Below are 9760 nucleotides of genomic sequence, written 5' to 3' on the forward strand. Positions count from 1 at the left end.
AGATAGACATTTTGAAAGACGCGGTAAGCATTCCAGGTGTGTCGATGCGCTACGTCTTGAACAAGTCTCTACGACTGAATCCAAAGCTGGAGCTATACGCGCCAGGAGAGCCGTGCAAGCACAAGTGTGAAAGCAAACCGTGCAAAGGGGAGGGCTGCGAGGCGTGCAAGAAAGCTCGAGAACAGTGTAAAGAGTGTGAGGGTAACGTTTGCGAGGTGTGTAACGGCAGGCCATGCGAGGGTTGTGGTGGAAAGAGAAAGAAAGGTGAGAATTGCGAGACGTGCAAGGGGAAAAAGTGCAAGACATGCAGGGGGGAAAAGTGCAAGACATGCAAGGGAAAATGTGCAGGGGGATGCAAAGGAAAGAGTTGCAAGGCGTGCAAAAAGGTGCAAAAGGCTTGCACTGAGTGTACCAAAAACGAAGCGTATGAACTGCTTCAAACGGGCATGGTGGGAGGGCCTGCCATCGTGTTCTGTAGGTACCACGAGAGAGACGTGACGGGTATCAGATCCCACATCTACAAGGAGCCACGGAAGTGCAAAACTGTTTTGGGGCTTGACGCGAACATGCTGTACCCGAGTACGTTGATGCAAGACTTTCCTTGTGGGAAGGAGAAGCTGATCAAGGTGCCTACACCGACAGCGAAACACAATCTCGAGCTACTAACACAAGGTGTGCAAAATGGATCCCTCTTCGGTTTTGCGCAGGTCGACATCGAAGTGCCGAAGGAACTGTATGACAAATTCAGCGAGATACCTCCGCTATTTGTGGTCAAGGAGATACCCTCAGACCAGATTCCAGAGCACATGCAAGAGTACTTGAAAATTACGGGGCGCAAACGTATTTCAGGCACACGTAAGCTTCTAGGGTTGATGAAAGCTAAAAAGATCTTGTTGTACACTCCGGTGCTAAAGTGGTACCTCGACCATGGCCTGAAGGTGACAGCGTTTCACCAGTTCATCAAGTACAAACGAGGTAAGCCATTTGCATGGTTTCCGGAAGAAATTGCGGATGCACGACGACAAGCCGATAAAGACCCTGACAAACGTATTGTGGGAGATACAGCCAAGCTGAAAGGGAACTCGTTTTATGGGAAAATGATCGAAGATCTAGCGAGGCACGCGAACACCACCTTCACGAGAGATGAAAAGAAGGTGGATGCAGCGATGAGATCGCCATACCTTGAAGATCTTGAAGAGATAGGTGATGCTTGCGAGATCCGAGAAGGAAAGAAAAAGGTGCATATCGACAGAGCGTACCAGTGCGGCATTGCGGTGTACCAGCTGGCCAAATTGCGCATGCTTGAGTTCTATTATGACTTCATCGACAAGTACGTGGATCGTCGAGACTTTGAATATATTTACATGGATACGGACAGTGCCTATTTTGCCATCTCTGGAGAAGAGTTGCGAGATGTCGTTCGCCCTGAACTGCTTGACGAGTACGACAAAGACGTGAAAAACTGGCTGGTAACCGACAAGTATTCGAGTCGAACAGGAGGCTTGTTTAAGCTTGAGTTCATGGGGTTTCAGATGATTGCCACGACATCCAAGTGCTATTTCGTCGAAGGGAAAGAGGGCACAAAGTTTTCGTGTAAGGGGATGTCGAAGAAGCAGAACTCTATGACATGGGAGAGGTATAAGAACGCGTTGAATGGCTCTATTGACACTGCGAAAAACGTAGGTTTCCGGGTGCGCAACCAGGGGATGGTTACGTACGAACAAAACAAGCTGGGCCTCTCGGCGTTTTATGATAAGCGGAAGGTGCTCGAGGATGGTATACATACGGTGCCTTTGGAATTGTAATTAGCGTTGAAAAGATTTGTGTTTTTAAATTTTCTCACTCCTCATCAGTTTAAAGCGGTAGAAACAAGATAAAACTCATTTGCCTCATCCATTCAAAAATGATAAACACATTTCTGAATAAGCAAGAGGTTTTCTGTATGATGTCCAAACGAGCTAGCCGGTGATGCGTGAATTTTCACACAGGTAGTACTCAAGGTGATACTGAATAGTTTTATACAAAGCTTGAATTATAGTAAAATTGTGGGAGCAGGCTTAGATCCTGGCGGAAGGTTAGGGGTGCGCGGGCGAGAGCACGTCCTAGCTGGAAGCGGCCGTCTCGCCCCGGCTTCTCCCACACTGTGCCACGACGGGAAAAATTGCGCCAAAATGCCGGTTAAATGTCAGTGCAAGGAACGGCCTCTGAAAGTGCTCACTTAAAAAGGTGGGTTTCGTTAATGCGTAGTACAAGCACGACATTCTGTATAGAGTATAAAGAGCAAGCACGCTAAGCCTGCAAAGCAGGACAGCACTGAAAAACACCTTGGATATGGTGAACCAAAGGCTCTGAGTGGTATACTCACAGAATCAAAAACCCTCTGGGTTCAAACAACAACAACAAAAACAACAACAAAAACCCCAAAGGGTTCCCTTGCGAGGGTTTTGTTTTGAAAAATAAACATGATGAAGCTATATTTGATGTTGTAGACACACCTGCGGAAGCCTTTCAACCCAAAGAAAAACCTATCGACAAACGTCAAGCCTTGAAGGATGCTATACGCAAAGGCAAACAGCATCTCTTACCGAACAAATGTACCGAAAGATTTGTCGACAAAGCTCCAGATGAGGTGATCGAGAAAGCGTACGCCGACTATGTTCAACGTGAAATTCACGAGAAAGGAGAAAAGACCGCCAAGGCACTATCTTCACACGCGATTAGCATGTACGCGAAGGCTGTAGGTAATGTTGTTCAACTCGATAGTGCGGAGGGTCTGAAAAAAGACATCGAGGAAGATCCGATTATCAAGGACTCCATGGCAGATTTGGGGATCCTTGTGTACTCTGCCTTTGGAAAATTTCTAGCGCCACTCTTGGTTGCTGCTCATACCATTAATCACACTCAGCTCTCCGTGAAGTCCAAGACAGATGAAAAGCAAGATGACGAACAGCAAGAAAAAGATGGGAAACAGTCTTTCGAAGTTTTATATGAGCAATCGTGAAAATATTGATCGTATAAGCAAGGGGGAAATGGGCAGAATAAATGCACGGTACACAGATTGGTGCAGCATTTACGGTGACTCCCACTCACGCGGTTGGGTAATCCTGACACCAGAAGCTGATCGCTTTCCACCACAGGCTGAGCACAACATCAGACTGTTAAAAGGTTTGAAGAGAGACAATCGCTACTCTACACGATGGTCTGTAGGTCTTTGGTGAAGGTATGGGAGAATTTTGAGCAAAACTTGGCTCTACTAGAAAAGTCGAAAATTCACTGATTCGTCACTACAAGAAAATTTTGTAAAGCTCTTTACAAAATTTTTAGCCCAAGCGTGCCTTTGGTCGTTTAAAACAGTAGATGGCTTTTCCTTCGTTGTAGGTCCCTGTTGAATCGACAGTCACCTCTACCCCCGATCTGGGCACTTCGGATAAAAACCTCTTTTCATCTACTATTTTTCCAAGGGCAAGTCTAAATAAATGAGTGAAGAACAATCTAACCAAGTCATAACCAAGAAGAATGAGGGTCGTGTTGCTGCTGGAAGAAAACTTGCTGAATGGAATCGCAAGAACAAGGCTGACTTACAGAAGAACTTGGGCAAAAGTACTTCGCAAGAGGGTCAGGAACCTGTCGCAAGTCCTCACAAGTTCCCAGACAGTCTCTATGTCGCTGGAGGTCTAGCTGCCGTACTTGCTGTTTGCGTGGCAGTCTATTACATACGTAAGAAGCCTGCTGAAACCCCAGAGCCTAGCGTCTCCACAGGAGTACGTGCGTCTCAGCAGCACACGCAAAAGCAACGCGATCGCCTAGCGGCCGTGTCAGCGGAAGGGCGTCATATCGACATTTTCAAGATGCGGTAAGCACATAATAAATGAGCTCTAACGTAACACCCCAGCAAAAAGAAGTCCTTGACATGCTCTACGAGACCGTAGTCGATCTCGGTTTCACCTTCGCCTACGCGATGACAGGGAAAAGGTTCCTAGGCATCACAAGTCACTCCACTAAAATGGATACCAGCGATGCTTTGAAGATGGTAGCTTACTTCTCAGCAGGCAGGGCCAGTCGCGAGATGGCTGTCAGCAAAGGTTGGATCCCTGAATCTATCGTACCAAAGCCTAAGTAAGTCTACAAGGTTTGTGTCTGCCCAAGGCAAACACGAGTGACCCGAAGGACCTAAAATAAAATGACTCTAGACATTGTCAAGGAGCCGCATACGGCAATCTTCACAGGGCCGACAAGTTGTGGCAAGACGCAGCGTGTCCTGGATTTGCTTGAGAACGAGTATAGGCAGCATTTCGACAACATTGTCATTCTCTGCCCTACAATCCGCTGGAACAAGACCTATCAAGAGAGATCCTGGCTATGGAGGGATAACTACGTGTTTCTGGTGGAGCCCAAGGAGCAGCTGTTCGAATGGATCCAAAAACTGTCGTCATTGCTGGCGGGCGAAGAGACGTTGTTTATCGTTGACGATATGATAGCCGACGATAGCCTTGATAAAAAGCGACAGACCTTGCTTGAGCTTGCCATCAGTGGTAGACATCGCAAACACAGTCTCTGGCTACTAACGCAGTCGTATACCGCCTTGCCGAAGAACCTTCGAAGGCAAAAAAAGCAGTTGTTCATGTGGTACCCCCACGAACGATCAGACATGAAACTCGTCGACGAGGAAACAAACATGATCAGCGACTGGGAAAACATCAAGGCTCAGCTCAAGAAGTCCAAGCATGCTTGCTTGTACATAAGACTGGAGCACCCCAGGACTTGGAAAATTTTTTGAGTTCTGTCCCAAGCAAGATTGTTGAAATTATTCCAAAACTACAAGATGAAAAATATTACCATTGAGACCAAGATGAATCGTCTTTTCAGATCCCTTCCAGCCCGTTTTAAACAAACCCGCAAGCAGCTCAGAAATAACAACGGCAATCCCCACGATATCTTCATCTCTCTGGAGGGACTCAAGTGGATGGAAAGCAATATCGCCTAGCGGCTCAGCAAAAGCACAAGAGACCCCGATATTCGAGGTAGACTGCGAGCGCTTATAGATGCATATAGCACGACGGCTTCGTCCCATTAGATGGTGCCCTGGGAACGAGGTAAGTATTAATGTGAACCTGTGGCTCACATTAACTACACATGCAATTCCAAATCAAGAGCACCGTCCATGCAACATGATCCCCGGATACCAAAACTGTAAGATAAAATGTCTTGTCTTGTAGCAGTTGATTACTTTGAAGGAAAGCAAGTCCGATCATTCTTTGTTCAGGATAAAGGTCAATGCATCGTAGCCTCCAATGTTTGGAGAGCCGCGGGCTATAAGCGGGAGGCGGGAGTAAAAGCCCTTCAGAGGCTTGTTCCCAACAAGTACAAAATACGGCTTGGCGACGTTATTACTGACCTCCAAGGTGTGGACAGATCTGTCCACACCCAGCCAAACACAGTTTTGCTGACAGAGCCAGGCCTTTATTGCTTCCTTTTGAGGTGTGGCAGACCTGAAGCAGCACTATTTTTGGATTGGGTTGTTGAAGAGGTTTTACCTCGAGAGGTCAGCAAGCTTGCTGGAATTGTAGAAGAAAATCAAGCGGCGCTGGCTCTGCTCAACGACGAATTGGAGTACAAGGATCGAACGATAGCCGTACAAGAGCAAGAAATTGAAGAACTACATAACCGAGCCGTTCCTCGCCTTGAGGACCCTAAAAAGGATAACGGAATGGTTATAATCCAAAAGAATAACGATGATGAATATCCGTATGACGCTATATGTGGGCAACAAGGCTATGTAGCGCAAAAGATTCGCAACAAGTTAACAGATCATCCCAACGGTCAACTCGTCGTTCTTGCAGAAACCCCAAATGCCATTGTACATTACAACTGGCTCCGAGAGCGTGGATGCATTGAAGTAAATCCCGAACGTCCAAGTCACTTTCGATTAGGTCGTAATTATACACATCAGAGATTGATGGAGCTTGCCGAGATCTAGGATTTTTTTTGTAACCCTGATAGATTACAAAAAACTACGCTTATGGGTATCAACTGAGCGGTTCCCCCGTAGCAGGGGAACCTGTGAAATGGCTCGGGCTCGAGAAATTTACCATTGTTTCACATGCTCCGGAGGTACTTGAACATCCTCTGGTATCAGCATCAACTCTTCTGAAACAAAGCTCCACTCTGGCCCGTCTTGCAAGTAATATAGCACACGGTTGTTTGGTTGCTGCTCGATATCGCCTAGCGGCTCAGCAAGAGCACGATCGAGTCTATACGTCTTTTTGCTCCACCAGGCGTCAGTAGCACGTCTTCTCGCATCACCGTGCTCTTCTCCAGGTTGTAGCAGGTACAAGTAAAGACCGTCCTCAGGTAGAGGCTTTTCTTGCTCCAGGCGATCTTTCGTAAGCGGTACCTCATCCATCTTGATCGCTTTTGAAGGTTTCATCCCGATCATGACAGTCTTGGTATTGTTCATGCTTTTCACGATAGTGTAAAGGTTTTTCACCCATGTGGTACTAGTCTCTTCAGAGACCAACTCTTGCGCGTCCTGAGGTTTGAAAAGTCTCTCAGCGAGCACCTTGTTATAGGACTCGACAAAGGCTGTGAACGTATGGTGATATTTGGTGGTTGCGCGTTTAATCTCGACCCCTTTGCCCTCTAGCAGTTTTGTCACATCTAACTTGAACTCACCACCGTTGTCGCACTGGAAGATCTTCGGATAGCGTAAAGGTCCTGCTTTGCCTCCGGGCTTCGCGTAAATGTCCTTTATCATGTCAGCGACTTCGCTGGCTTTCTTCGTTCTCAATGGTCTAGCTACCTTGTAGCGCGAGGCTACATCGATCCCTGTGAGGATATATTTGTATTTCGAGCCATACAGGCGATCATGAGGCATGTAGAGCAAGTCAAATTGGTGCATCTCGTTGGGCTTTGTGATTGTGAAATGCGGGTAGTTGATGCGCTTGGGCCCCTTGATATGTCTGAGCCAGAGCAACTGACGAGATAGCCAGTGTACGACTTTCTTTTGAGGTAGTCCACTCTGCTCAGCGAGTAATTTAACAGTCTTGCGACCAGTCCAGAGATTTTCAGGGGTATAGTAAATACTGCTTAATTTTTTTGCTTCTTCTGGAGTAATGATATGTTTCGACATGTTTATTACATGTCGAAAACATTTTACGCCCATTTGTACACTGCAAAACCAAGGAGGGCTAAGGATCCAACGATAAACGTTAGCTCACCGTCTTGTTGCTGTTTGCTGGGCGTGAAGAAGTCGGATAACTTAGGAGCCTTCTCGATCGTTGCGATGTAATAGTCTCTCATGCCTTCATCGAGCTCCTTCAAGCTCTCTCCAGCTTGCCTTTTCAGCTCTCGTTGATGGTTATACCAATCGATCTTTGCCTGCCGATCTCTTACCCGCTGTGCTTGAGCTGCTTGAAGTTGTTCAATTGCTTTATTACGCTTTTTACGCTCGGCCTCACCATACGGGCCTGACAGCTTACTGATTAAGTAATTCGATCCGCTAAACGCGAGGGCATTGATTATAGCCCCACCCGTGAGTACTAATATGCTTGCCATCTTTATTTTAATATTCGACACTGTGAAAACGCCCATCTAAGATATTCAGCTGAGCATCTTGAAGTAGGAAAACGTAGCATTTAATATCCCCCGTTGTTCCGTCTGCTTTCTTTGTCATATGCAAGGTTATACCGTCTGACAATCGCTGTAATTGCCTTCCGGAAGCATGGAGACTATGATCAGGTGATGCTCGGAAATCAACAAACAGCGCATAACGCTCAGTCAGGAACTGCCCAATTGTCACCCCTGAATCGTGGCTACCGAATAAGTTTACGATCTGCTCGAGGTGATCTTTAGGGAGCATCGCGTGCGTGTAGAGCTCATTAGGTTCACCCTCGACAGTGATCGAGATTTTTTCGATCTTTGGGTTGTAGAAGACCTCGTTAGCACCCGAGTAAGCCTTCACTTTCCCCGGATCTACGAACAATAATAAGACGCCTTTTAAACTTTTTGCTGGATTATCAATTTGCAAATTGTAGCTGGTATCAGCCTTTTTTATCGTGACAACTTTGCTACGGAGAACTCTTTCATAGGGTAGCGCCAAACGACTATACCGTGACATCATAGCGCTCGCGAGACCCTTGTTATTAACCTTGTCAAACTCTAGTGCGATATTAGTGATCTTGTACGCACTGTCTGCGGCTTTAGCTGCGGTATTTCCAATAGCTGCCGTACCACCATCTTTGATAACGTCACCGTACGATGCAAAATGGATCACAAACTGTAACCTATCGTGTAGCCCTGGCTGGTAGAACGGCAAGTCTCGTGTCAATGCAAACATTTTTCCCAAGGGCACGCAAAACGTGCTGCCATAGGCTGCGACAATCGCTTTTTCCTCGTCCGTGCCTACATGATCAGTCGCTTTTACCTGTAGGGCGCGGATTGTACCGTCGTTGGGATTGATCCCCTCTAGGATCAAGTTGTTTTCCCGATCAAACTTGGGCAGCCATAGGTCCTTGTAGGTAGCGAGCACCCTGTAGTCGCTAATATTTTGCACCTCGTTGCTATTCAAAGTGATACGAAGATTTTGCACCAAGGATTTACCTATATTGCTAACGATGGTGCGCTTCGTGTTTGTCCCAGTAAGTTCCAGATCGAAAAGTAGTTTGATACTGCCTGGAAAAATTACATCGTTCTGCCCCATGTTGGGGATGTCAACATACAAGTCCTCGTTCTGATTAATCATACTAGGCACATGACTTACCTTTACACGCTGCTTCTTCCCTTTCATAACCATCATTGTTTTAATCTCCGCGTAGGGATCGAGCTTAGTTCCGAATATGTTACTCATGCTTTATTATTAGCTGATTTTCATTTCAAATAAATGCCGATTAATCCAATATACGAAGGAGACGACTTTACGCCAGAGGAAAACATTCCAGACGAGGATTTCAGTAGGCCTAATGCCAGCTCCACGATAACGCCAGATCAGGGTCAATCGCCTACCGTCTCCGCAAGAGACACCACGACAAGACAGAGGGAAGAGCTACTAAAATCAAAGGTCGACGATCTTTACGAACACCTTGGTGAGGAGCTGGGGCAGCCAATCGCGAGATATTACAACGAGTTTGAGGCACGGGGAAACCAGCTTCTTTTCGATGGCATAGAGATCACGAAAAGGCATGGTGAATTGAGGAGCGTTGCCGAGATACGGAGGAGGTTAGGTACAAATCGCTTGCGAACCATGGGGTTTACCGACTATACTACACCAAACAAAGGCAGTAAAGCAATGGCTCAGAAACTCCTTAACAAGATTGTTCACGTTTGACTCGTAGGCATAATAAACTTGGCCCAATCACCATCTACTTGCGGCCACCATCTACCATTTGTGAGCGAGGACATGAGAGCCTTAAACTTGTATTGGGCATTGGGGTCGGCACCATATTCATGACAAATCTTGGCATATCCGGATGTAGAGTAGGGGTTCTCGTATTGAGAAAAGCCGTCATCGTATGGCATGGGTACCTTCATTCTCGCTAGGATACGCCGCATGTGGTAATAGACGTGGAATTTAAAGATACTGTTGATGAGAGGGACGGAGCCATTCAAGTGTTTGGCGGATATACCCAAGGAGGTGCTAGCGCAATGACAGGCGAAATTAACTTGTATATTCCAGTAGCCAAGGGCTTGACCGGTCCAATTTACACTTACGGGGTCGTTCAACAGGTTAGTGGGGACTTTTATGGGGTATTTCGTGAACATCGAG

The sequence above is a fragment of the Hydractinia symbiolongicarpus genome, chromosome 9 (assembly GCF_029227915.1).
Source record: "Hydractinia symbiolongicarpus strain clone_291-10 chromosome 9, HSymV2.1, whole genome shotgun sequence".
Lineage (NCBI taxonomy): Eukaryota > Metazoa > Cnidaria > Hydrozoa > Anthoathecata > Hydractiniidae > Hydractinia > Hydractinia symbiolongicarpus.